Source organism: Rhipicephalus sanguineus, chromosome 4 (genome assembly GCF_013339695.2).
Source record: "Rhipicephalus sanguineus isolate Rsan-2018 chromosome 4, BIME_Rsan_1.4, whole genome shotgun sequence".
In the NCBI taxonomy this organism is placed as follows: Eukaryota; Metazoa; Arthropoda; class Arachnida; order Ixodida; family Ixodidae; genus Rhipicephalus; species Rhipicephalus sanguineus.
In genome coordinates, this window is record NC_051179.1 from 120,119,958 (window position 1) to 120,147,512 (window position 27,555).

Consider the following 27,555-nt stretch of genomic DNA (forward strand, 5'->3'; position numbering starts at 1 on the left):
TTGTACACAACAAAGTTTGTACGGCCGACCTAAACAGCTTCGCCGTTAATAATCAGTTAGCGGTCAACGCCCGTATTCGTTTTTTTTTTTCTTTCTCCGTCCCGTCTTTACGCTGTTACTTCATTCTTTAGGCCATGTACTGGGGTGGTCGGTCAAAAGTTCCTAGGCCGCAACGCCCGCCCGCGGAGCAGCGGCTCGCTGCTATCGAGGCGCTGTGATCGCAATCACGCCTTGGCGCACGCTGGCGCCGAGCGTTTGCATGGAGAGGAGGGGGGTGCATCGCTCTCCCTTCCTTGCGCTCCTTGATAAGAAAGGGACGTATTCGCAATGCCCACGAACTATAGGTGGCGCGCCGTGCTTTTCAAGATGGCGCCAGGAGGAGGGTCAACCCGATTGTTAGCATAGGAACAGATAGGACGTGCGGACGTACGGACCATGCCACTTTCACCGGATGAAGTTATGAGCTGCGCTGAAATGGATATGAGACTAAAATACTTTCCCAAACCATGGAAAGTGCTAAGTACTCGCCACCTAATTATTTGCTGCGAAGTGAAAGGTTATATTTCAGCTCCGTTAAATAACGATGCTTTGCGAAATCCTGTGCGTGCTACATAAACCTGTATGAACTAGAATTGACGTATGAGCTGAACGGCACTCCGAGGTAGTACGTACCGAGCCTGCCTGACGGATTTGCCGCAGTAGTAGGCCGCCAGCGAGTAGCGCCATCGCTGCTGCGCGTGGTGATGGCTTGCAAACATAAAAGTGTTCTGCGACAATACCCCTTCGTCATTACTTGCGCAGTCGGCAACGCGGAGTTACGTCTTCAACGGAACACAAGCATTTAACATGCCATTCAGTAGCGCTTGTGTCACAGCCATGCTGAGACTCTAGCCGTGTGTACTTCACTCGCATGTTGCAGGTTCGATCAGCACGATCGAAACATGAATATCGAAAAGAATGCACACGTGTGCTTTTCGCAACGTCGAAGAAGTTCGGCGAGAGGCGTGGATTGTGGCCGTGACTGCACGCTCCATCGCTCTAACCATTTCGCTTCGCTGGTCGAGCTCGAACGTGTTGGCGGCATGCGGCACTCCATAATATCCACAATAATTGTGATACATGCAATGCACAAGAGGAACTATGCTTTTATTTTGATCTCGCTCAAGGATATTATACATTAAATACAACCAAAGTGACTTACGAGTTACGAGCGTGAAAGAACATTAACGCACGAGGGGACGTGAAGTGCAACTCGCTCGTCGTGAGTTATCAGCTGGTGGTTCATCGTCGCTATCTCTCGGTGCTTTCACAGTCTTCTACGTCCAGTGAAATATCCTCGTCGTCAAGATGGTTTCTTTCAACATCACTGCTGAAAGCAATCTGAAGAATTTCCTCCGCCGAACGACTTCGACCACTCCGCGTCACCACGTTTACAATTAGAGAGACGTCTGGGCGCGGAGAACGTTTTGCTCTCAGACCGGTCAACAAGCAAATCGCTTGCAGTGTGCTGCCACTTATCAACAAACGTACAAAAACAAGCGGCGCAGCGGTGGCTATGAAACCCAACACCACCAACACACTGGCGAAGGACGGCGTGGATAGAAAGCGTTCGCTCCACGAAAGGCGTCGAGCAGACGCGTCCTCGAATGATTGAAACGTCGCTCGCACGATTCCTAACAGCGCTTTGCTGACAAAGGATAGAGGCCCTATTTTAATGTATCGCCAACTTGAGATCGCTCAGTTATACATGAGCACATCGCGAGCCCGCGCGACCTCCCTCCCGCGTACAGTGTTATGGGACTCATGCACTACAAGAAACACTGACCAATTATATATACAAGTAAAACAGGATGAGCTTCAACTGAATATGTCAGACGATAACATTTAACTTACCTACGTGGCTACAGTAAGCCTCGCGAAGCTGATAGTATGTGTACACTGTGGGCTAGCATTGAAAGCGCGAGTTGCCACGTATTTTCACGAAAACTTCGCTTCTCGCAAGAACGAATTAGATTTCTTGTGTCACGGAGGGCCCGGTTTGTTCACTGACGCAGGGAACATGCAAAGTCGTAGTGCTCCTTTCTTGCCAACGCGTTAACACTGAGCCTAGCACAGCCGAACAAGGGAGCGACTGCATAGTGCCGCCATTTTGTCGTCTACTAACCCTCCTCGAGAGGACGCTCCTCGATTCCGCTCGGTGGCGCGACAGTCTATGGGCATTGCGAATAAACTTGGTGCGTCATTTTCCCTCACTTTCCTTTCTTCGATGTTTTACTACTGTGCAGCGTGTAGCGAGGCGGCAGCCTTCCGGAAAACTGACGCATCATGATTGCGGCCACATTTATCTAGGCACCACATACATTACCGCGGTTTTGGGCTCCCTGAAAAACAATATCTTGCGTTTAACTTTCCATTGGCACTGCGGTGGCTCTCTCAGCCATCTGCGCAGGCCTATTCGCTGCATACGAACACGGTCGGAGCCTTATCAAGGAGAGCAACAAAGAGAAAGGGATACCCCCCCGCCCCCCCACCACCACGCACACGGTGGACGCCAGCGTGCGCCAAGGCGTTATTGCGATGGTAGCGCCCCGATAGCAGCGAGCTGCTGCTCCGCGGCCGGGCGTTGCGGCCTGGGAACTTCTGACCACCCCTGTACCAGCCAGGCCGCCTTTCGCCGCTTCGTTACTTCACTCCGATGTTCGATACGCTGCGTGCTTCTCGCGTAATATTAACTAAATTCCATCTTCTACAAATGTGGCAAAGTAACGGAAGCCTTTTTCTACTAGCACATAAATGAGCTATTTGCTAGGTCAACCGTGATTTGTTTTTTTCTTGCGCGCGCGCAATGGCCAACGCAGGCTGCTTGTTTTTTTCGTCGTTACCTCGCGGCGACATGCCAGACATGGCAATTCATGGCCATGGCCATCAGTGCGACGCTGGCCAAAGCTTTCGCGGAGAAGCTTGTACACCGAAAGAAAATGGTAAGAACGATTTGGTAGAGAGAAGGCCCTCCGTTATAGCTAATTGGCGAAACAAGGCAGGCCTCATAATGAAGGTGTGGGTGAAACGGCTGTTGTTGGAGAGCGCCCTTTTCGTCCACCTATTCTTACATCCCTTTTCCTGATAATCTTGCATTTCAATAAATTTAATGGTCAGCTTAATAGAAGTGAACCGGAATAGTCAACCGGAACAGAGAGCTTGCAACAACAGAAAGTTGGGCGTGTATGTAGGGATTTAACGTGGAGCAAAGGCGTGCTAACACTAGCACAAAAATTACACCATCTCCCGCTAAAGGGGACCATGAGGCGATGCGAAGCCGGAGCACTTGCACGATCGCGTTCCGTTGGCGTTCGTTGGGCATGCTACCGACCTCGCGTCGTGGAACGCGAAGAGGGATGCTACGCGCGTCGTATCTTCCATATAGCCTGGCCGTTAATTCTCACAGGGCGAGCGGGGAACGCGGTCGACAGGCTGGCGAGAGGGGGGCAGCGTAGGAGAGGAGGGAGAAGGGGAGGGGACGCGCATGCGCTCGAGCTCACCGCGGCGTTGCGCAGGAGAGAATTTTGGCATGTCTAGCCCGCGTTTCAGAAGAAGAGTGAAAATGGGGAGGGGTGTGGGAGGGGAGAGGGTGAGTGGAGAGGAGGTGCGTGGAGAGGGTATGCGCATGCGCAGTAAGAGTGGTCACGCCGCACACCACCACCACCGGATTGAGCTCCGCCTTAAGATACTTCGCATCCAAAATTGAAGCACGCAAGTGAAACGCCGAGCGTTTGTGTTGCCTGGTTCTCTGCTCTCGTGTCCCTGTCTGCACGCATTACTTTTTTCCCACGCTATGCGGAGCTGTATTGCCTGCTGCTCTAATATGATTGTAATGAACAACAAAGCGATGCACTCCACTCATATTATTCTGTTTGGTAAGCAAGGAATCCTTGTAGGTTGGCTTTGGAAATCGGGCTACAGTTCTTAGAGTAACATGGAGCTAAACTCCTATCTTGTGTGCAAACACGCACACAAGAGAGAAGTCAAGAGAACATAGGTTCTCGTTACTTCTATCGAGTTGATGATGTGACAGGAGGCAGCGCGTGCGACAACTATCTGCCCATAAATCAAGCAGCGTACATTTCCAGCTGCTTTCCCTCGCAACCAAACGAGTGGGCAGCGGAGCGAGAGGTGCGAAACGCGGCCTGTAGTGCGTATCGTTTTCTGCACGTGCAACTCGCCAAGGCGAGATCGGATGCGGCGAATCGAGAACCGGCCACAACGGCTCAGTGAGCCTAGTTGGTCCTGCGCTGGGCAGAGGAAGCCGCTACGCCACCAAATACACAGACGGCGCACTTGCTATCGGGTGTAAGAAATCGGCTTCGAAACCGGCTACGAAGAGAGGTTGGTGCGAACGGCAGCGTGCTCCCACTTTCTCGTTCTTGCTGAACCCTGGTCGTAAATCACGGTAAGACCTACAATCAGCTCGCGACACCGCGACCACGCCGCCAGATGTGCACCCCGTTGCTTTCCTGCGTGTAATAGGCGCGGCGAAAATAGTGTGCGTGGGCGCAAAGCATGATGAAGGCAATCTGTTAGCCAATAAGGTGGCACGCTGGAAGAAGGTTTACAGCGGGAGACTTACTTGACGTCATTTCTACGGTGTTGAGCTAATGCTTCGTCGCATGATCGTTCAGTGAATTCCATACACGGGCGGGCGATATTAAGAGACATTTCGTTGCTATGGTCGGCAAAACCAGACTTCGCTGATGTTTTTACTTTGATGGAAAAAAATATCATTACCATTTCAGAGAGCTTCTCTCTTCGCTCGAGAATTTACGTGAAAGAAATTATGCCGTCTACATCCCCGTTCCAAAATTGTTCCTAACGTTTAGCAGCAAAAGGCCAGCAAGCACACCTGTCGGGAAACCAAATTAGAAGTCCAGCAAGGTATATAGGCGTGATGTGCCTGTTTCAGCAAAGAAACATATCCATTACAAATATGATTTCGTTGATTCGACAACAATTCGTTCCAGTTAGAGATACCAGGCTCGTTATTGGATATCCGCGGTTTCAGTAAACGATAATTCGACACCTTAAACCTTGCCTCGCATATCACATGATCGATTCGATAGTTATAACTTGCTGTACTACCTTTTCTCTACGGAGCACGTTAAGTGTAATTTAGCTTTTTCGAAGCAGTTCCTATCGTTTCCGTGTTGATTTCACATCAGCTGAAGCCACTTACGTGATTATAAAGCCGGAATGCGATGGTCATCCCTAGCCCGATTCTAGAGCTAGTTCCTACGGTAATGGGATTAATTACAATCGAAGAACGAAGAATTCATATGATGTGGACCTTACTGTCAGTCGGCGCAATGCTGCTGAGTGTGTAAGCATTACAAGTCGCTGTTTTGCGTTTTTATGTCGGTAATTGGTATCATCGCTTTGCTAACTGGTTGCCGTTACTTGTGCATATTTTGGTAGTATATATATTTGAAGAGAAGAAAAAAACAGGACAACCGAGTGGAACGTTTCACCTGAAAGCCTTCATGTTGCACAATTGTGGGAGTGAGTTTCGCAGGCAGCAGGAAAGCTGCACGTTATTTTATTCTGAAACACGTGCAAACGTACTTAGGGATTTTTGCGACGGATGATGACGGAAACTGGCCCCAGCAGCTGAACATTAAAACCGCTAGTGCGGTTAGCTCATAACAGCTACCGATTTAAAACTCCTTTGACGCAACCATACAAGTCCGCTGGACGCTATCAAAATTTAAGGACGCGTAAATATAGCCACAGCGCTCTCGTATAGGTTACATATATAAGCCTATAACACCGGTTGTATAAGCTGCTAATAAGGCCACGTGGCAGATGCGGTACCCCGAGGCTAACCGAGCAAGTCAAGCGTTCTTTGGCGCATGAAAGAACGAATGGGAGGACGACGAGGTCGTGTAATTTAATAACCGACCCTAGCCAGCCCGCTAGCCTCCGCAAAGAACGTCCACTCTTTTGAGCATCGGTGTCGACAACCTGACTGTCGCTTGCATTGTTATAGCGCCCTCGCGCGGGAAATCAGACACAAGTTGCCTTTATTCTGCCAACCGCGCAGCTTTCATAGGAGGCCAAGCGACTAGCATAAAGCAGCGAGCGGGCGGTTTCACATTTCGCGCGAAAGCAAGCCTTATATAAAGGACGGGACGTTACAACGATGTATTGCTTATCATCCTGCAACAAGCTTTCAGGGCTCGGTCATCTTTGTAGCTCACGAAGCATGCCAGGCGTAGCAGCCAGACACATTTGTTAATGTGGTACAAAAGACGGCCAGCCTAAACGACATCTCACTTGCCGTAATAGCTGAGCTTTAACGCATTACGCATTGCTTGCTCGGGGAGATTGCACGTTAAATGAAAGGGGGAAATGGAAGGCAGATACGCTTGCGCACCTCGGCTTTGGCGCACGTTATTAATGCGCGCGTGGAGAAAACTAATCCGAAGTTCTCGCGGGACACTACGACGTGACTCGTCGACATACACATTAACCCATAAAACCAAATTTTGCAACCCTAGCTTCGTGGCTATTGTATTTCCAGTAAGCGCATGTAAAGTTTCATATAATTTGCTTCTTCACATGCTACAGCAGGCAGTGAAAGTGATCCCTGCATCGACATCGCGCTGCGTCAAATTCACCGCATAATTTGTGACCCACACGTAATACTCGCAATTGGACTAAGGAGTGCGCGATGTGAGCCACGGCATCGCTGCTGGGTTCCCGCTGAAATATTGGCAGCTGCACCGTCAGATTCGTGAGGCGCGCAGTTTACGTAACTGACTTTGCAAACAGATCTCATTCACATCTCTGCATCTGTGAAACCATAGGCGTACAACCTGGACACATAGACGAGGACAATGGCGCGGACATCGTCGATGTAGCTGTCTCTATCTGAGAATCTGCTTCGCCCGTGAGCGCCCTTGTTGCGCAACTGTTTCTACAACTCTGTTTCAGCAGCAAGGGCAAAAAGAAGTATGCAATTATGGCTCCATATTGCGCTTATATAACTAACCCTCTTATGTCACCACGTTGGCCACAATTCCTTTGTAGGCCACGAGCGTCGCCAACGTGAGAGAGTCAACAGAAAAACGAGACACTCGGCGATATATTTCCAAATCATGGATCGGAGAGAGCACGCAGATACAACGCGCGCGCACTAAGAAAAGCATATTTCAATAGATATTATGGCGGATACAGGAAAAATGAGTGAATATGCATTTGCCTTACGCAGCACGTTTTGCACTTCCGGTGGTCATTTTTCTGCAAAATCTCTCGAAGTGCTCAAAATTTTAAACCATTTATTCTTCACTTTCGAACTACGGCTACCTGACGAAAATTGTTAGCACAATTTTCTACACTGCACCTCCTGTGTGTGATGCGGATCAAACTGAAATTTAGGGACCGCTCACAAATAAAGAACCACACTGCGAGCGCGACTTGGGCAATACATTCGTAAATGCTAAGACAGTTTCGCATAAGCTGCACATTCATAGATCAATTCTTACTGCTTAACACATATAATCAGATGTGCTCTAGAGAACTGGCACACATGTAATTAGTGCCGATTTACGAACTTGATAACGAGGAGGGTTATTTTATTTGGACACAATAATCTTCGGATTTTGTGTAAATTATTGCACGCCGATATTAAAAGCTCTCGTTGAAGAATTCACTCCAATGTGAATCTTTCAATAAAAGCGGAGTGAAATTCAGTAACCCGTGCAGCGTTTGTCTTACGGAGGTAGTTTGAAGTTTAGAACTATTTTAATGTAGGCCGTTTCTGCAGCTTCCGGTTTTGTGAGGTAATAAAGATATATTATCTCAGTTGCAAAAGACTCAATTAGTATTCATTGTGTGTATATAGGCAAGCCCGCTTCGAACAGAGGTCCAGTGATCATGTAGTGTGTGCACGATATGCTGATTGTAATCATAAGAGGTGGCATCGCTGTGTGAAACCCTTTAGCAGAATTTTGTGCATCATGCACTTTTTATTCAATTGAAATGTCATTTGCATGAATGCCAGCAATTGTGCAAGGTAGGAGCCCAGAGGTGGACATCGTTAGTGTAGTTGGATGTCGGTCGATATCTTGAAACTCATCATTTCGCGATAAAATAGCTTCATTTGTTCTAGGGTGCACGACCGCTGCAATTGCGGCCAGAATATACGCATCGGTGTTTCCGCAAGTGCCACAGCCGGAACGTTCAAGAGGTACACAGACAGCCCAAGCGGGACGAGCTGATAGCCAGCACTGCAACCACAGTCAACGTTAGGCAAAACACCACCACCATGACGATCGATGTTTGACAACAGTCACCACAACAGCTGATGCAATACGTCTATCTACCATCAGTATCGCGTGGTTGGTTGCTGATGGCCTTTTTAAAGCCCGTTTGTGTGTCTTCGTTTGTGTGGTGGCTACATTTAAATCACTCACTATAACAAACGGCGTGTCCTCTCGTTCGAGACATCCAAAATGCAATGTTACAAAAATATGCAAAGTCCGTGTGGGCTGTTCCGAGGATAATATGAGACTGTAAAATTAACATTCGATGACGAGCGGCACATACCCGCATACGCCGGACCATGATATGAGGGTATGTGCCGCACGTAATGAGAAGAGACTGTTTCATGACGTACGTGGCAGGCATAATAAAAATGAACTGACGATAAAGCCACAGAGGGTATAGAGGACTACGTTGTAGTAATTTAACATAAATGCGAAGGAAAAGAGCGGACCAAGTTCGTCAGGAAATTTCGGGGAAGGGACGTTTTAATTTCCTAACCGCCACTACTGGCTACACCACTGAGGCCTGAGGTAGCACATACAAGAATGTACAATATGGAGAAAATCGAGCATGCTGTATAGAATGCAGGAAGTCTACAAGCGGTTAACATAAAATTAGGCATGTGTAGAAAGCTGCTCTACGCTCTAGGAGAGCAGGCACGCAATGTGAGTAGGAGGTAGTTCTTAACGTAGCCGAGGAGATTTACAGGAAACTGCAGAGAACCCGGGACAACCAGAACCATATCGGAAGAGAGAATAATAAGGAGGAACTAGACATCCCATCAATATCGTCAAAACAAATAAAGAAAAACTTGGAAGAAATCCAAACGGGCAAATCAGCTGGTGAGGATGGGCCAGCAGCACATCTGTTTAAGGACAGCCTACATATGGTTCTAGAAAAGCTTGCCAACCTGTAACGGAATTCATCATGACCTCCATCATGCCAGAGTATCGCAATAATACTAATGTGAATAACTCAGGATAACCGGTGGTCATTAAAGGTAACTGACTCGATTCCAAGAGATGGGAAACGCGTGAGGGGGAGACAGAAAATTAGGTGGGTAGATGAGATTAAGAAGTTTGCAGGTATAACGTGGCAGCAGAAAGCACAGGACCGGGTTGATTGGCGGAACATGGGAGAGGCCTTTGCCCTGCAGTGGGCGTAGACAGGCTGATGATAATGATGATGATGATGATGATGATGAATAACTCATGTTGTGGACGTGGACGCGGCTCACCTCGGTCTGAAACGACCGCGCCTCAGGACTCCTAATAAAGTTTTGTGAAGGAATGAGTGGGGTGGTAGAAAGAATGTTTCGGTATGCTGATGATTTCCATGTCGCTGTGAAGAATTAATATGTTAACAAGAATGTTGTCGACAGCTTAAAAGATTCCGAAGAGCTCGGCCAGGGACTACATTTCACGGTGGAAGTTGCAAAATACAACATGTTGCAGTATCACCCTGACCTCAGGCTTGACGTTTCTAGTGCCCATATTTGCTGGCAATATCTCCTAGGATCAATGAAACCTATCCTAGATTTTGGGTCCAGTCATTCAAAGTTGGTCAAGATTGGCATAGGTACTTCTTATCTGCGTTCCGGGCCAAGCAAATCCTGCGTCCACTCCATACAATCCAGTGCGGTGATGGTAATTCGAAAGACTTAAGTAAGTCGGATATCCCAATTCAGTAACTTCCCTGGCAGTTGAAAAAGTACTGAAAAGCCTGAAACCCATGACAGAACAGTGTGGCAGAAGTAATGAAATGGCCAACTCCAAGCGAGTGGCAGTCACTCCTCACGTTAATGTGCAGTGTGGCATCTTGAAGAAAGCGGCCAGAAATTACAAAGTTGACGTTGGGTTCGCGTAATACCGTAAACTAGGAAGAATTTGTGCATCAGATGCAAAAAAAAAAACGGTCATTGCAACCCTTCAGGGCGGGTTGCCTGGAATAATAAACACAATATGAAATTTGTTTTTTTGTGAATGCAGCGTGGTATACCTTTTGCGGGAAGGTATATATAGGCCAGGCTGGCCTTAATATACCATTACGAGAGCGTCACAGCTCACTCAGAGGCAGTTTTTTCCAATTTGGCTTTACAGTTAAATAGCTGAGGCTGCGCACCGGGTTTTTGGTGAAGCAACAGTGATATTTCGCCACAAAAATCAGGGCACGTGAGGTGGTAGAGGCGTAACATTTCAAGAAACATGAAAGCGCCTTTGTCAACAGGTCTTCGGTAGCACTTTGCGACAATGAAATCGAGCTGTTGGCAAATGACTATAGGCATGCACAATGGAAATATTACTTTTAAGGGCTTGGCATTACTGTCTAACAGACAGTAATGCCAAGGAAAGTATAGGGGATGTTATTTGTAGAAATTACGATATAAATGTGAAGAAAGTAAAGTGGACCAAAAGATAAATTGTCGCCGGCAGGGACCTGCCGGCGGCAAGTTATCTTTTCCGCCGCTTGTCAGTGGTATTTTGTTCACACCGCTCAAGGTACGTGCGGCCTTGCACGCTTTTCCTTGCATGGGATATTCTTTTGCGGCGCTGGCTGCGATGTGTGGGAACAGGCCGGCGAACTTCCGAAGAGCCAAAAAAACAGTAGGCAGCAAAGTCGGTCGCCTCCTTTAGACTGTAGGCAACTTTGTGCATATACGGCACCAACTGCGGTCTTTTATCCACCGGCGGCTTTGTTTTCAGCTTGTCCTTCAGTTTCCGCAGAAGGGTTTCCACTACTGCTACCCTGACAGAGCAAGGGTATCCGGCTGAACGTAGCCTTTCTACTTAATGTGCCACTCTGATAATGTTATGAAAAGTGAAATTTGCCATGTAGTGAGAGCTCATGCTCAAAGGAAAGCCCTTTACCATGTTGTCTTAAGAAATAAAAAGGCGATTTACTATATAAGTGGTCGTTGCAGAGAGGTTAGGTTTTAAAACCACTAAGACATCATCCACCTACCTAAAAAAGTCACGCCATACCTACGAAGTGAATTATGTTAGAGGAGCTTGCTCGGAGATGATCGGGTAACCCGTGAAACCTCCGTACATATTCCTCTATCGTCATATAGAGACGTGAACAAGTTGTTGCATATATACACATCATGCACACAATGCTAATAATTTACATTTTGATGCACTATATACACAATTTTAGATTTTATATACAGAATGTACAATTTGATGGACTATGTATACATTATATACACAACATCAAAGAAATTGCGCGACGAAAACACGGACAGATGAAGAACGTTTCAATTTCTTTGATGTCATGGATCACCAACAAGCCCAAAATGCTGCTCTCATTATATACGAAAGTGTACATAGATTTTTACGAATTACAAGAAGGGCGTCCCTCGATAAGCTCGGGGACTCGTTTCCCTTTGAAGATGACTGCTTTGTGATCCGTAAAGTACGTGGCCAAGTGATCTTCGATGATAGGATGCTATGAAAAGTTCGAGAAGGTAACGTCGATAGAGGTCACTCCGATGTTGGTAGGCCGTTTGCAGTCGTATGACACGCATCGGAGGGCGTAACGGGACGGCGCTGGCCTCTCTCTTCTGCTGCGCGGGCTCTCACCGCAGGATCTTGGCGGCGAGCCCGCGTTGCTGCTGCCTTGTGAGCTCCCACCCCCGCTGCCTTGGCTTGTTGGGTGTTCATGCCGAGTAGCGGTAGCGAAGTGCACTGAGTGAGCGCCCGGCGAAGAGAAAGGAAGCGCGCCGAGAGCAAACGCTGTATATGGGCGCGGCCCTCTGGCGGTCACCTATCTAACGACCGCACGCACCGAGTGTGCAGCGTAGTGTGCGGCGCCGACTGAGCGGCGGCGCGCCATCTAGTGAGCGCGCTTGAATCACCGGAGAGAGCACAGCTGTGCCTCTAGTGGGAGTAATGAGAACTAGCGGATACGACGCGATGGACAAGGCGCGAGCATTAGAAGCTTGGCGAGCCAGCTCCTAAAAGGTGTACCACAAGTGCATCGCCAAGAACCAAAGTCAATTGAGCCTCGGTCAATAGCAGCTAAAAATAAATAACATAAATATAGTGAGACGCCGGACCCGATGCAGGTACCCTGACGCTGGATAAAATATTGATCAGCGAAAGAAACAAAGGTCAAAGAAAGATACAAGTCCGGCAAATATTAAAGCTAACTGATATGCCTGCACTTTTCTCACACCATTCTCTTCGATGCAGGACCGAACAATGGGAAACAGTTCCGCATATGAAATCGAATAGAACAAATCTTCGTCATTGACAGAGAGGGCGGAACCACCGGTGTGCAGGTTTTGCAGAAACTTCGTGACGTCCATTGAGTTCTTAACAGCAAAAGGTCATCTGCATCAACAGGGCTAAGCTGCTTATGTAAACAATGGCTAACATATTGATGCCAACACTCCCGCTCGCTCACCATGCACACAAAGGGCATATCAGGCTTTTGGGTTTTACCGCTAAAAAACACGGCTAAGGCGGCACACTTAGAGGCACACGTCGCTTTAGAGAATTTTCCGAGTTCATGTTATTTACACAGAGCTATTACCTTGGCTCTTACCCTGTTGATGAAACCCTTATCTGGGACGAACTTATTGGCTATTGTCTGGCATCTTTCTCGCTGTAGGTTTGGTAGGACAACACAATGAAGCCACCACCTTTGTTTTCTTGTAGGAGCCGAAAGTTGTTCCACTTGATGTACGAGACGACATCATGGGTTCAGTCTACTTGGTGTAGATCTGTACGCTGAACCGTTTTCAAGAGGCATTCCACCCCGTCCAAGCCGCACCGTTCGCAGTCTTCGCTTTCCGCACTGCTGTCTACACGCCTGTTAAGTGCCACAAGGTCCTGCGCCTGTGTTGTCGGGGGCAAAGAATACTTGGGTCCTTTCATTAACGTATTATAAGCAGCTTCCGGTAAGGTAACCTCACGAAGGACAAAGGGGTGGGCTGGTTTCGGCATTCCTTCCTGGATTTTCTAGGCAGATAAGCGCACACCGCCACCGGTACTCGGCCGTTTCTGCTGCAGCATGTCTAAAGATACTACTGAGCTTCCGTTCAGCAACCCACGCAGTGTCGCTTTTGTAGCAAAGCATCCGCAAACAATCATTGATAAGGCGAATTCGCCTCCATATTTCCACTTCCATGCGGCAAATTGTATATTGGCCAGACAGGCCGCTGCGTTAATGACAGGGCAAGAGAACACGAGCTTTAAGATTAGTGCTCATTTACCTATGCCCTGTGAATTCTACATGTGTGGGAGGGATCTTACAAATATTCGGATGCTCGGAAGGAGCAACAATACTGCGGCACGTCAACTAATGGAGGCCCATTTCATCAATGTGAAACGAGATGTCTGTATCAGTGAAGAGTCTGTCACCCTGTGTAGAGCAGAGTCCCAATTTTTGGAGAACAAGATTGCATGAACACGCGAATGTATCTGATTTTTCTGCGCAATTGTAACTGAGCACCTGGATACGCTGTATAGAAAGAAATGTTTCTTCAAGTAAACCCAGATGCAAGTGACACTCTTTCCGGTACCTCTTGTTTTCTTCGCCTTGCGGCGCGTCGTTACCTTTTGCACAGCAGAGTGCAGGCAGCTGCTTGCTGACGGTTTCGCACAAAATCGATAATTACACTACGTTGTACACCCCAGATTATTTGCTCCCACTGCGTTCAGGTGACAGCGGAGTTACGCATTAAGCAGTGTAAAGCTCAGACATTATTAATTAAACGAATATATTAAGTTTTCTACAGTGCGGTTTATTCCCCCCCCCACCCCCCCAAAAAAAGAAACAGAAACCTTTGTTTTGTGTACAGGCACAGAAACTGGTTAGCGATCTTGCACTCCATTATGACCAGTTATGCACGGCACACCTTCCTTTTCTGCATGTCTGAAACACCAAAGTCAAAGCAGTCTTATCAAAATTGGAGTTATGTCTAACATTACATTTATTACAATAGATTTATATCGCCGTTATGCACCATAGCTCTTGAGCTGTGGTCGTAATATTTCATGCTTTTACTATCTTCTACATATTTCTGATTTTCTAGGATAAAGTCCCCAAGACTCGACAGGGGTTCTTGACATTCTGTATTAGAATGCATGGTTTTTACTACATTAATTAAATAATTATTTTTTTATTTATTCAAGTACTCTGAGGGCCCACTAGGGGCATTACATAGGGAGTGACATAAAATAAAACACAATTTTTGCAGAGAAAGGGTCATTGCAGGTGTTTAGTACAGGGCTATGGTACAGTAATTCGTGAAACGTGCTAACAAGGCAAATGTTATAACATGAGCAAACAAAGAGTAAAGCAAAATCGTTACTGAAAGTCACAGAATCCCGAATACGCCATCAATGCTGAATTCAACAAATAAGGCTCAGTTATTGTGGCAATTCTGAAAGGTAAGTCATTCCATTTTATTATCGACAAAGTTATAGGTGAATTCTTGCATTTTTCCGTCCTGGCAAAGATGGGGTCGAATTTACAAGCGTGATAGGTGCCACTGGAAGTATGAGATGGCGATAAAGCACGCTACCGGGCAAATTATGAGTTACTGTGATAAAGAGAGTGAAAAAAAGATAATGTGGAAAGTTACCTCCGCACTGCGAGTGGCGGCATGTTGTATTTTATGTGCCAGTGTGTGTATTTTATGTGCCCAAGCTGTTTCCAAATAACTGCTTGCGTATTAGGCAAAATGCTCCTGACACGAAAGAAAATGTTAATTATAATGCCACAGTGTACTACCGGCCCAACACAGGGACCCCGAAGCTCTTCGTTGCTATCACAGAACAAACGGAGTGCTTCGCCAGTGCTACTTCGCGGGTGCTTGGCCTAGAGTACAAGGCGAGCACAACAACAATTCGCTATTTCCGATCTACCATGTCGGCGCAAGGTATTTACCTTGCGCCCTATTATTAATTGTTTATGCCGTAACACCGTTGCGTCACTCTCTGCAATCAACGTGGAATGTGTGACAACGATAGAAACAGGGTATGTGTTAAATCTTTCCTTGAAGTTCCGTCCAAATCGCAGAGAAGCCTGGCAAAAGCTGTCGGGCAAGATTCAAACAAATGTCGCCTTGTGACTGAGCGGCCACCATTTCGTGTTAAATTAAATAATTATGCGCTCTAGTGTGTGCGGGTGACGACAAAAACGCGTCTGTGGGCATATGTTGAGTTTTACGTTTCCAATGTGTGCATTTAAAACCAACAAAGGCAGAGTTGATGAGACCACCTGGAGTATTTTTTTTTTCAGTTTAATCAGCTGCAATGAGACTTCTTATCATAAATATTGGCTGCGAGTCAATCCAATCAAGAGGTGCCGTTTTAGGCCTCGACAGCTGGTATGGTGGCGCTGCGGCGCTAGGACAGTCCGCGCCGCGACTAGCGGCCGCGCGCGTGATCCCGTCGTGTCATGTTGCGAATGCCGCTCTGTGCGAGCAGAGCAATGGCATTGCGGAACGAGCAGCGCGCGTGATTGTGTGGATTCCGCGGAACTGAATACGTAGAAAGATATTTAAAATAAAAGCAATCTTCTTCGCGGCAGTGATCTTTACGCCGCTAATCATGTTTGCGGCGTCAGGGAGGAAACTGTCAGCAAAGGGGTCCTTCGATGTCAGTTGCAAGTGTGTTGCAAGTGTGTGACGAGCGTCGACTAGGACGTCCGCCTTCATGTTATCAAATTTTTATCAAGGTCTTCTATTAAATTAAAAGCACTGTGACGAAGATGCGCCTCCATCCAGCAGCATCGCCAACGCTCGCCACGCTCGGCTTGTGCTTTTTCTTCCCTCATCTATTACGCAAAGAGCTCCCTTTCACTTTTGCATCCGTTCTCGCTATTCAGCAGGGGTTCTCGCTATTAATCAGTCTGCGTGTGTTAGTTGGTGTTCGCGCTAAGCAAGAGAAAAAACGTTCGTTCCTCTCGCTTTTTTTTTTACGCTGGCTTGTTCCTTCGGACTTTTCGATGATTTCTGCACATTTTCCCAGCTGTCTATAGAGCCAATTGCACATTGTGGGAGCAAGGTGCACATGCAAGGGTGGACGCCGAGGATGGTATAAGCTCGTCACCGCCTTGTCTATGTCAACAAGTGCGAGCACACATCCTGCACAGACCTGTCATGCGCCTGGCTCTGGCCATCGCCGCGTCCCCTTCTAGATACGAAGATGTTTAACGCTTCGTCGCAGGGTCACACTGTCACCTTTCCCATAGCACGCAAGAAAACGTGTCGGAAGGCACAGGCAGAATGCAGTGCTTTCGAGCTTCTCTCGTCATTGCGCAAGAAGTGGGCACTGCATATGCGGTTTCGGTGCTTCACAAGCTGCCTAAGACCTCCATCGGGGCTAAAAGAAGGCAGAGTTTATGACCACAACGAGCAAATATGCGCAGCAATAGCAAGGAAAGCATTAAAAAGTTAAGAGCGTCTGTTTAGCTCGCACGTCGCACCGCCCTTATCCGACGCTGTCATCGCTCGTTCTCGTGAGCCTGCCATATAAATCCATGTAATTTTATTTTTGGCAGCTTACAGTCAATGTTTATGTAGCTGTTGCGACAGCCATACACGCCACAATACGTAGTTACACTCCTGTTTGACCGCGAATTAGCTTCGTCCTTTCGAGCTGCTATGGTTCCGCCCGTACGCACCCGCTCTCAGCCGCGACTGATTAGAAACGCGCCTCGCCGCGGGCGGCGCCACTTGTTCAGTCAAAACTGCAGCGCACTAGACCTATAACAAACTCAACATGTCGCGCCCGCCCCACGATGTTTTCTATCTTACAGGGACTACTCGCTCTTGGCGCGATCAATGACGTTAGGCGTTCCAAAACCATCTTGAGCTCTTTTACCTTCATGAGCTGTTTTACAAACAACTTAATTAATGTATGAACACGAATGATTTTGCATTTCCCGTCTGTGGAAGTGCAGCCGGGGTGGAAAATTTGATCTGGAGCTTAGCTTAAACGAGTAATGAGTAACAAAAAAAAGCCAGAAGAAAAAGACAGCGAAGACAGTCGAAACAACCTCTTCACACAACTTAGATTGAGAGTCCGAACGCTTCAACGCACTCAAACACCGCACTTGGATACGGCAAGTGCGTTCTCTTTCTCTCGCTCTTTCATGTGATAAGTAATCTCTTGTAAACTGTCGTGTGATAAGTAATGTGCTGTCTTTTCATTTTCTTCTTAAGGAACACAGATTTCATCATCTCAGCTTATGCGACAAGCAAACATAAGGTGGTTCATTTGTTTGTTACGTGCCCCGGGATCAGTTTTGCAGTAAAGCTTAGCGTGATCGAAGATATGTGCGGCATTCAGAGTGACTCGCTAAGCGGTTAGTCATTTTAGTCATTAGGCGGGCATTGTCCGGTTCGCGATGTAGACAAAAAACTATCATCATAATGCCGGCGCGCGCTCCTCCGCCGCGTCGAATTGTCCGGCGTGGGATGCAGTAGCTCGGATAGGAGATGTAGCCAGCACAGACAGACAGAGAGCGAAAAAAAAGGAATAGATGGAAAGAAAGGGGGAAGAAATGGAAAAAATGACAGAAAGACAGTAAAAGAAACGGAGAGAGAGGGGGGGGGGACAGAGAGGGAATGAAAGACACACAAAAAAGAACAAAAAGAAAGACATCAGGACAGAAAGAGAGTGAAACAAAGAAAAAAAAAGAATGAAATAGAGAGAGAGAATGAAAGAGCGACCCAGAAATAGAGAGAGAGAAAATGGGAAGAAGTAAAAGAAAGACAGAAAAAGAAGGAAAAGAGAGAGAGAGAAAGAAAGAAATAGAAGGAATCAGAGACTACCGATCGAATGTGATCGATGCCTAGCCAACACTCGTGATTCACAATGTGATCGCGTGAACATTTCGTGCATAGGGGTATGAATGCACGCCTGCCTAGTCAAGCGAGGACCAGCCGAGTACCGACAAGCTCTGCTATGCCCCAGCCTTGCGCGGCTCGTGCAAGCTGGACGGACTATTTTTCTCATGTCGAAAACATCGTACTTCTGAGCGCACACTGGACAATTCACTTTTCGTCACCCGCTTGGACATACTTCAGTCATTCTTGTTTGCGTTTCGTGACTACAGCCGTAACAGTTCACTCTAGCCATATCAACCATTAGGCTTAGGGGCAGCAAGCTCCGTGCGACGTTTGTTGCGAAGAACGTGAATATTGAAATACGAAGAATTGAATAAGCATTCGAATGTACTTGCGATGATGACCGACTCAACGAGGTCATATTCGCTGATGTAACTACCGTAAAATCCCGAGCAAACTCCCCTACACGAGCAAGTGGCCCCCCTCCCCTTCCTTTTTTCCAGAGATTTGAAAAATGCGGCAATAACCAAGCAAGCGCACCTCCCCCCGCACTCCCCTGCCGCCATTTGCACTGTTTCATTCACTGTTTTGGAAACCGTGAATACATGCGTACTCAATGAAGTATTTCATTGCACGGATGTGCACTTTTTTTTTTTCGCGGCTATTTAACCCCCACCTCGCATTTTAAAACGCGCCTTGAAAGACTCCATCCCCCCTCCAAATCTTGTCGGATTATCTTTCACCGGGGGGGGGGGGGGGGTGAGGTTTGCTCGGGATTATACGGTAAACAAAGCGACGCCAAATAGGCGGAGATTAAGCGCTCTCAGCGCACTGAAAGGCACTGGGAGGCGCTTAAAACGCTTTTTCTGATTAGTCGACTCCAGCGCCGCAACAAATGCAGTGCTCTTTACTGCGTTAATGTGTGCTTAACAAGCAGTGGTCATCGCTCGCGGTACGGCACATCGATATAGCCCAGGAGCTGGAACACAATGGCGTTTTACTCTCTCATGCCAGAATGGTATATGGGCATTCCACTCTTTCCGATAAAGGTGGAGTATAAGACACATTTCACTCTATCCTTTCATAAAGATTGAACAATGCATTTCACTCCATCCGATGCTTTGTGAGAGTAAAACAACGCCCTGAAGAGAAACTAGCTTATTAACTCCTGCGATATTTTCACCAGTTTTTAAAGTGTACTGTAGGCCGCCGCGGCAGTATTTCAATGGAGGCGAGATGCTAGAGGCCCGTGTACTTAGATGTGGGCGCGCTTTAAAGAACGTCAGATGGCCAATGTTTGCGGAGCCCTCCACTACGGCGTACCTCATAAACATATCGTTGTTTTAGGACGTAAAACCTCAGCATTTATTAGAGTGTACCGTGTAAAGTGAAATTCTGTCGCCAAGTTATACACTTTAAACGCATCCTAAAGCGTAGAAACAGTGCTGAAAAATGTGAACAAAAGGAAAGCTGCAAACCTTTCAAACGTAATATTGACCGATCTCGCTTTCAGAGGCACGGCGTAAGGATTTAAGTAATGTTTTTATTTGTTATAGTCAGTGCGACGTTGAACATTTCACAAAAGAAAAAAAATTGCCATTCCCATATAGCAGCTAACACTTGTTACGTTCTCAACAATTCTTGAAATGTGAAGATATGAAAACGACAGTGACGGCGTAAACGCTCTTTACAGGCTTATTTCAACAACGAATTGTACCATTCTCAAAAGAACATCAACAAAATTTTAATTCCCACCTTTCCTTTCATACACTCCATGCCTTCTGGTATGCGTACTTGGAAGCAGCTGCGTCCAAATGAGGGAGATATTTTGCAGCAGTTCATTTTGCACTGCTTGCCAAGGTGGTTCGGCTGAAATAAGACAGATCATACTTTCACCCCAATCACTCAGTCTCGCAATAAAGCCTTTGCCAAAGCTTGCCATGCATTATTGAGATTAATGAGTTAACGCACAAATATCAAGCAATTGCGTGCAATTCTGCAACTGCAGTTCCATAACGAACGCTTCACACTGGCCAAACATCCAATTTGAAAACGTTGCCCTTTCAGAAATCTAGTACGTCGACTCAGACGACTCATACGACTCATACGTCGACTCATACTACAAGCGAAATAGCCGGCAGAGTTTTCGTTGCATATTATGACATTCGTTGGTACTTAACAGCCTTTATCTTTCGCAGTGCTGCCTTCCTTCTCTCGTTCGTCCTCTGAGCGTAGTTTGGCGCGCATGCGGAGCTCATCCGCAGTCGAAACGGCACTCAAGTAATGTGAGCGCCCGCAGCATCGAGCGGCCGCTACTGCGGGTTTGTCAAGTGGCTGATCCCAAGACAAAGCTTGCTGAACCATGACACCGGGCTGCGCATTTGTTGGTGTGGAGCTAATGATTTGTGAATATGTCACGTACAAGTATTTTGAGCAACTTCTATCCGAGTTTCAGCACATAGCGAACGACGCCGCCGCTAGGCTGACTTGGTCACATTTGACGCATTATAACTTGTTAGCAACCAAAATAATGCAACGTTTTTTTATGCAGAATGATAAACGACGTCCTCGACTTCAATCAGAGGGATTTAAAAAAAATTAAAAATGGTCTTTTTGAGAAAACTGTTTTCAAAATTCGGTGTTTTTGATAAAGCACTTACGTTGCAGCCCAATTATCGAGTAAAATGGAGCACGATAAAACCAAGAAAAGTATTCTAAAAGCGAGCGAAAGTATCAAAGTTAATATGTACTGATTTTTATTATCCTCACTTGAACTTGTTTGCAGCAATAAATTCCTCAAATACGGGTATTTTGTGCAATTTGCCAAGTTTGTGATTTTTTTCTTCAAAAATGCTTCGACAAGCAAGGAAAATAATAGACTCGTAAGATTGTATTTAACATGTTCTTTAAGGGGAATAATTATTGAGACCTAAAAGTGCACCGTTTTTTCCCTAGGCGCGCTCAAAATTCAAAACTCGCGAAAGTGGCAGAAAAGTGTTTCTTGCGGCCAAAACATATATATATTTTTTTTCAGGCGAACAAATTTTTTTTTTCGCAAAACTAACCTCGAACCATTGTTCTGGGTGTAATGCTTAGACCTACAGCAAATTTCATCAAAATCTGGAATGGTTACCGGGACCTCGTGTTCGATCTTATCTGGACACACCCTGCAGCTAAAATAAAACTACCTAGGCAAAGCCAAAATGAAAGCACTAAAAGATACGCAAGGTACTATTTTCAGCAATTATCAACGACATTGTGAATGTTACTGAAGGCTTCTACTGTACAGCTCGCAGATAAATTCATGCCTCGCTGAATAAAAGTCGAACACGCTACATAAGTCCCCTATGTAGCGACTAACGAGGTTAAGAAGGCTGTACATTATATGCTCCGCCGTGAACTACCCGGAGGAGACGGCATAAGATTCAATTCTGTCAGAGATGGAGCGGGTTTTATATGGAAGAAACTTGCACCACTTTACACTAAATGCCCCTAAACATCAAAAGTGCCAGTGAAGGCGAAAACATATCAGCGTTATATTAATACACAAGGAAGGAGGCGTAAAAGTCTTCAAGAATTATACCCCCATTAGCTTACTTTCCGTATTATACAAAATATTCACAAATATACTTTCAAACAGAATAAGAGAAACGCTTCACTTTAGCCAACCTTGAGAGAAAGCCGGTTTATGGAAGGAATACTCTGGAATGTATCAGGGCCATGTGATTAAAAAGGTGATTGAAAAATATCCTGAGTAGAAAAAAAAATCACAGCATATCCACGGAGTGAATGATGACGAGTGGGCGAAGCTGCGGAGGTTCATCGGTAAACCGTGAATCTTCCGTGAATTCTGCCCAGTACATCATCACCGACGTGAGATCGGGCGCGCTTATACTAAAGGTTCGATGAGTTATGACGACTTGCAGCTCACTTTAATTTTACATGTACGCTGTGAATTTTCATTGTTTAGAAAACCATTGCTTTAGAAAACATCTGGCGTCTTTCGTTAAGCAGCTGGCGTCTTTTCGTTTTGCTTTAGAAACATCTGGCGTTCTTCCGTTTTGCTTTTACAAAACATCTGGCGTCTTTCGTTGGTTTATTTCATCAATCAACAGCGTTTTGAACAAAATTTTTATTGTTTAATCACGCACAGGAGAAATCTCACCAGGCACCACCTTGGAGGTAAAGAATGGCTGCTAATGGGAATGAGAGACAGAAGAAGTCGGCTTTTAGCTACCGCTCCGAATTTTTTATTGTCCAACAACGCACAGGAAAAATCTCCCACCGGCACCACCTTGGAGGTCAAAGCGTAAGACTGGTTACGCACTACGACTACGACTACGACTACGACTACGAGGGACGAACGGTTGCCGCCTTAAGGAGCTTCGCCCCTAAAAACCCTTATAGAGCTTTCATACACTACGAAAACGCATGCGACTCGGTAGAGATCAGCAGCCTTGTGTCATCACCAAGGAGCATTTGAATGAAATAAAGAAGATGCCTTTTTAGGGCTCATTTTTCTTTGTTAGACACAATATTAATGAGAACTAACAGGCAATAACGCCAATAGGGGATGTTATTTGTAGTAATTCGGGTATAAATGTCAAGAGAGCAAAGTGGCCGATTAGATAACTTGCCGCCGGCAGGGACCAAACCTGCGACCTTCGAATAACGGGTCCGATGCTCTACTACTGAGCTACGGCGGCGGTCATCCTCCCGTCCACTTTATGGGGTATATATGTGCACTTAAACCTATGAGTGCTAGTCAGCGCAGATAACAGCCAGGACAGCGAGTGTGGAACACCCTTTTAAATGCGAAGCATTTCTTAGCGAACCTCTGGCACTTTGAGCGTTTCTATCTACGTATCTATCTATCTATCTATCTATCTATCCGCCTACGTCTGGGTGCTCTCATGATCGCCTCCTTAACTTGGTGTAGATCAAAATTTGCATGGGAGGGTAAGAGGACTTGACGAATATGGTTGCCGGGTCATTACATGGATAACGTTAAAATCCTGTCGCGTACGTCGTCCAACCCTTTCCACTAGACACGTGTGGCATATACCCGTTTACCACGGGTCGCGGTGTACGGGTGTGCGCCACAGGTGATTGACAGTTTATATCGACCCAGGAACGGGGAGAACAGACATTGGTAACTTAAATGCTAGAGCGTTAAGGAAAACCAACATCGGCAGCGTTGACTCAACGAATTGAAAGAATGAAAATTAGGATCCCAGCAGGAATCGAACCCAAGCATTCTGCGTGGCAATTTGGTATTCTACCACTGAGCCACGCCAGGTCTATAAACTGGTTTGAAAAAACAGTCTACGCAGGCGTAATATCGGTGCAACGTCAATTGTGGTTGTGGTGCTGGCTATCTACTTTTACAAGAAAGTAATAAACACTACATGATACTCCTACGGTGTGTACTCCTACGATACAGGCGTCATATCAGATTAACGTCTGTAGTTCCAGTGTTGGCTCCGCTTTATAGCAGTCTAATAAACATTATGTTTTATTTCTATAATTCAGCAAGCTATATTGAATGATTGCTCGACCCCGGAGGAATACATTAACGAAAGTTACATATGATACCCACATCACCGCAGCGTAAGGTGCACTTCGTCCACCAGAACGACACAGTGTCCTCTTCATTTATTACGAGGCTGGGCGATGGCCTCATGCTGACCGAGGAAGATGCCAGATTGATTGACAGCCGCTTTGTAGACTAGGCTACGTAGGCCACATACGCCCAGATAGTCTACAAATACGACAAACACCATCCACTGATGTTGGTCTACGTAGCACTATCCAGGCCTACCAGCCTCGACGGCCTATGCCTCACTAAAGCGAAGGGTGGCTTCAGGTTCCGACATGTCGCCAGCTCTCTCGACAGAAAATTTGTCGACGAAATGACCGAGGCATCCACGAATTCCAACAGCTCTACTATACCACATACTTCACTACACATGGACCCCTCGTCACCACGATCAGGACCGGATCCTATAACAAGTCATGACCAGCTGCTGGTGCTCACTGATCACGGTGACGATGCCCTCGTTCAAGAACTGTCAAGAACTTCTTGCACACATGCACACGGGTTCGTCAAACGTGCATGCCTTCTGGGGACACGTATAAGCACTACATATCAGCTTACCGCTTCTGGTGTTGGCAATACCCACGTTGCCATTGGCAGCGTTACCCAAACGTAAACAACTGGTTATATAACACATATGCGGCTCTGCAATATATAATATTTAGCGTCATTTTGTAACCTGTCGCAAGTAAAAAAAAGGTACGCCAGTCACCTACCCGCCGCATGATTCGCATAACATCGACTCCCACGTGACGTGGGATCTGCCGAACTTTTTCTGCCTGTTGGCGTAACGTAGCACGTGATGTTTTTACGAGCTAGCAGCTGACCAATCAAGTTTCGCCCACTTTACTTTCTTCACATTTATATCCTAATTACTACAAATAACATCCCCTATACTTTCCGTGGCACTATTGTCTGTTAGTTCTCATTAAAATGTGTCTAACGACAAAAAACGAGCCCTTAAAAGACATCTTCTTTCCTTCATTCATAGCGAGGGACTCGTTCTGGTAGACTTGATGCCTTCAGGTAGTATGCGAGGGATTATTGGTCAGCTGCCAGCTCGTAAAAAGATCACGTGCTACGTGACGTCAATTGGCAGAAAACGAGTGCTCCACACTCGCCGCCATGATTGCGATCGGCGCTGACTAAAACTCCTAGGTTTAATGCACATATATACCCCATAAAGAGGACCGGAGGATGACTGCCACCGTAGCTCAGTGGTAGAACATCGGACGCGTTATTCGAACGTCGCAGGAGCATTTGAAACATATATACGTACCTTAGCGAACAGCTACAAAAACTCCACAGCTTTGCTTCGGCACAAGAAAAGAAAATGAATTACAAAAAGAGAAATAGGTCACACGGGAACACACTATCTCAATTTTTGTTTACCTCATGCTTGGAAGAGGTGTTCAAACAACTAGATAGAGCAGGAACGCGAGCAAATACTAACGGAGGATATCTTAGCAACCCACTATTCCAAGGCGACATATTGCTCTTCATCAACGTTGTCGACGAATTTCATTACACAATCCGACACCTCAGCATATAGAAAGCACTAAAGTAGGGCTGGAGATGAATTTGCGAAATAAAACTATAATGATTAATAGCCTATCGAACGAGCAAGAGTTCATGATTGGCAACCAACACCTGGAATGTGCGCAAGAGCATGTATATAACTGGGGCAATTACTGAGAGGGGAGCTTAATTCTGAAAAAATTACACCATTTCCCGCTAAAGGGGACCATGAGGCGATGCGAAGCCGGAACACTTACACGATCGCGTTCCGTTGGCGTTCGTTAAGCATGCTACCGACCTCGCGTCGTGGAACGCGAAGAGGAACGCTACGCGCGTCTTGTCTTCCATCTAGCCTGGTCGCTAATTCTCAGAGGGCGAGCGGGGAGCACGCGCGACAGGCGTGCGAGAGGGGGGCAGCGTAGGTAAGAAGAGAGAGGGGGAGGGGACGCGCATGCGTTGGCGCTCATCGCGGCGTTGCGCAGCAGAGAATTTCGGCCCGCGTTTTAGAGGAAGAGTGGAGAGGGGGAGAGGAAAGGGGAAGTGGCGAGTGGTAGGGGAGAGGGTAGAGAGAAATCGGAGAAAGTGGAGAGGGGGGAAATAGGAGAGGGCAAGTGGAAAGGAGGTGTGTGGAAAGGGTATGTGCATGCGCAGTAAGGGTGCCCACGCCGCGAACCACCACCACCGGGTTGAACTCCGCTATAAGATGCTTCGCATCTAAAAGAAATCCACCGAAGAATAAGGAGGAGCTAGAACGTTTACGGTAGACATTCCGGAATAATGAACGCCAACCTACCGCTCTCCCTACGGCAGAAAGTGTACATCTATTTCATTGTGCCAGTAGGGGGAACAAAGTTGGCGGATAAAAAAGAAACTCGAGGTTAAGAGCCACACAACTCGCGATGGAATGATAACTGTTAGGCATACGATTACGCGACACAAGAGAAAAAGAGAGAAAGGAAAGACAGGGAGGTTAACCTTCGGTTTGCTACCCTCTACGTGGGAAGGGCATGTAAAAGAGTGAAAGACGAGACAGAAAGAGAGCAATGTGGATTAGGGAACAAAGAGGGGTAGCCGACATTCTAGCTGACATTAGGGACAAAGAATGAACAGATAACTGTTGCTAAGTTGGAACTCATCAGTCGACACTACGGGATGGAATACGTAGCCGAGGAAGACAGGGAGTGAGATGGAGTGACGACATCAAAATTTTCGTAGGTACGAAAAGGAACCAGCACGCACAGGATAGGGTAAATTAGAGATCACAGGGAGATGCTCTCGTGCTGCAGTGGAATTAAAAATGGGTTGCAAATTATGACTGTGGCGTATATCCCCAATGATGAAACGTCTTGCTATTGACTATCAGCATGGCATGGTGTAAACACCCATTTTCACAAAAAACCACTAGAGACAGCTTGCTCAGCCATTAAAGGCTTCTCATATCTACAGTTCGAGTCTTGTTGTTGGCCAAAAAGATATCGTGTCCAGGTGGAGATTTATTTTCACCCGTTATTGTACATTTTAACGCGATAGCGTTAGACAGCTCGTTTCGCAGAAATGCCGCCGTCGGTGTCGGCGTCGCTACATCGCTTGTGAACGAAAAATCGTCCGTGACCGAAAAATCGACAGATGCAAATCAAATAAACAATAAAAATCTTCGCACCGATTCAGGATCGAACCCGGGCCGTTTGCGTGGCAAGCAGGTGTCCTACCACAAAGTCCCAATGTTACTTGGAACTGCTTCGGGAAAAAAACACGCCATAAATGCGATGTAGTGGAAAAAGTCTCCTTAACGCATTTTGTTCGACAGGTGTCACAACGAAAACGAGCCCATTCGGCGATTTGTAGGAGCATTGGCGAGGTAGTCAAACTACGTGTTTTGCGCGACGCCATGCTTCGAAGCCATCGTGCAGCCATCGCCGCTAAAAACACGCACGAACTTTCAAACAGCTCAAAAAATGGACGACTATGTCCATCTAGCGGAAAACATATCAAGCCAACGCCTCTTTTCTAGGGCAGGCGTTGATCATGCAAACTGCAAACGTTAGATAATGTGCTGCCATCTGTGAGGCATTGTGAGAAATATGTCTCGACTCTAGCACAGGAAAGTGCTTTAGATCGAAAACCTGTACCATTACTATAGATACACAGCGCGCGCGCGTGCGTGTGTCTGTGTGCGTGTGTGTCTAACAACAAACACTAATAAGTATGCACTTAGTGGTTGAAGTCAGCACTGGGGGCCGGATTTCGCTAGCGTTCGACTCTTAAAGGCGAAGCTTAAGGGTCCTCCAACTTTTTCAGATCTACTTACCCTATTTCTTGT

General features: G+C 46.6%; 1 long non-coding RNA gene across 1 annotated transcript; it reads right to left on the reverse strand.

The window, feature by feature from the left end:
* Nucleotides 1-14,098: 14,098 nt before the first annotated feature.
* Nucleotides 14,099-27,555, reverse strand: LOC125758107 (uncharacterized). Its single transcript, XR_007415858.1, has 3 exons — nucleotides 27,544-27,555; nucleotides 19,877-19,990; nucleotides 14,099-14,196 (listed from the first exon to the last, which is right to left on the reverse strand). It is a non-coding gene; the product is annotated as an uncharacterized LOC125758107 (long non-coding RNA).